Below are 1,760 nucleotides of genomic sequence, written 5' to 3' on the forward strand. Positions count from 1 at the left end.
CAGAATGAACAAAGACCTCGGGTCGCCTGACAGGCTTGACAGCAACTCTGATGTACAGCCTGTCTGGCCACCAGACCAGACTGCTGTCCATCTGCTTAACCAACAGATCCTCACTTCCTCCCACGCTTAGTTTGTGCCGAATCTTTGCTGAATGCAGGAGATGTAGGCACAAATATGGCAGATAAGAAGCAAATGATGACGAGTGTGATCCATACATTTTCCATCATGAAGGGAGAAGATGGGGTTCCATGGAAGACCGTTCTCTACAGACCCTACCCTGATTACAGTGTGGGATGGAGAGTAAGAAAGGACTATGCAGGAGCATGTTGAAGAGATGGCAAGTAGAGAGAAAAGGAACACCGAGGCATGGGGCCCCTAACCTTAGAACAGTGAGAAGACCCGTGCCTGGGGCAGGGGAGTAGGGAGAAGTGGCAGAGATGAGCTGGAGAGGAGGGATGGAGCTGGCCAGAAGGCTTCATGAGACACAGGCAGAACTTAGGTGTGAGGGAAAGATCTTGGAGACTCTAGCAAAAGTGTGTCACATCCGAGAACACAGAGATAATGGAATACATACCAAACATTTGAGGAAGAAATAATGCCAAATTTACACTAAAAATTGTTAAGGAAGGAATGCTTCCCCACTTACCCCACAAAGCCAGCACCACTCTGGTACCAGATATAAACATATTCTAGAAAATGAAAACCACAGGTCAGCCAGACCCTGTAGCCAACAGTTTTCAGGCCTGCAGAACAACATGCCTAAATTTTATTGTGACTACTGTGATATGTGTCTTACCCATGTTTCTCCGTCTGTGAGAAAGACACACTGCAGTGGCCAAAACACAAAGAGAATGTGAAAGACTATTACCAGAAATGGATGGAAGAGCAGGCCAAGAGCTTGATTTGAAAAAACAATGGCTGCATTTCAACATGGAAAGAGACCTACAGGTTCATTCTCTGCTCCTCCTCCCGCAAGGGCCATAATCCCACCTCGCCCCTGTCTCCCTGGTCCTCCTTGCTCTGGCATGATGCCTGCACCCCACATGGGAGACTCTCCCAGGGGGCCGATGATGGGCCTCCCTCCTCCTGGGGTAATGCCTGTGGGATCTGGAATGAGAACACCCATGGGTGGCCACGTGCCCATGATGCCTGGGCCTCCAATGATGAGACCTCCTGCTTACTCTATGATAGCGCCCACTCAGCTTGGCATGACTCGGCCAGACAGATAGGAGCAGAAAGTCTCCTTATCAGTTTTGTATTTCTTGTTCTGTTCCACCAGGAGATCTCTGTGCTTCGTCTGAGTGTCTCCTAACTGTACAACAAGGAAGACTTTTTCATTCCTAACAGAGAGAATAGTTTTGGAGGAGAAAAGTGGGCTAAAAGAAGTGCAGCTTTCACTTATATTGTGAAATGTGAAAATAAAATTGTCAGCTGTTTTAGTTTAAAAAGTGGGGCCACATCGAGTGCTACCCAGATCCTGGAACAACTCAGTTATGACACTGGTAGTGGGAATGTAGTCTAAACACTTTGGAAAACAACCTGACAATCATCCAGAAAGTTAAACACACACCTTCTTGAGTATTTACCCAAATGGTGGCAGAAGTCCATGCAAAGACTAAGCAAAGTCCAGCAACCTAAATGTGCACCATCATAAGAAGAAATGCATAGAGAAACTGAGGTACACTCCTCAACATGAAAATGGACCAGCCATGAGCGGACTGAAAAACATGGATGAGTCTCTCAACCATTAAGCCTCATAA

At 46.8% G+C, this 1,760-nt stretch overlaps 1 pseudogene; it reads left to right on the forward strand.

The window, feature by feature from the left end:
• Positions 1-755: 755 nt before the first annotated feature.
• On the forward strand, positions 756-1,229 carry LOC127231797 (U1 small nuclear ribonucleoprotein C-like; annotated as a pseudogene).
• The last annotated feature ends 531 nt before the right edge of the window (positions 1,230-1,760 follow it).

Source organism: Phodopus roborovskii, unplaced genomic scaffold, assembly GCF_943737965.1.
Source record: "Phodopus roborovskii unplaced genomic scaffold, PHOROB, whole genome shotgun sequence".
Taxonomy (NCBI): Eukaryota; Metazoa; Chordata; class Mammalia; order Rodentia; family Cricetidae; genus Phodopus; species Phodopus roborovskii.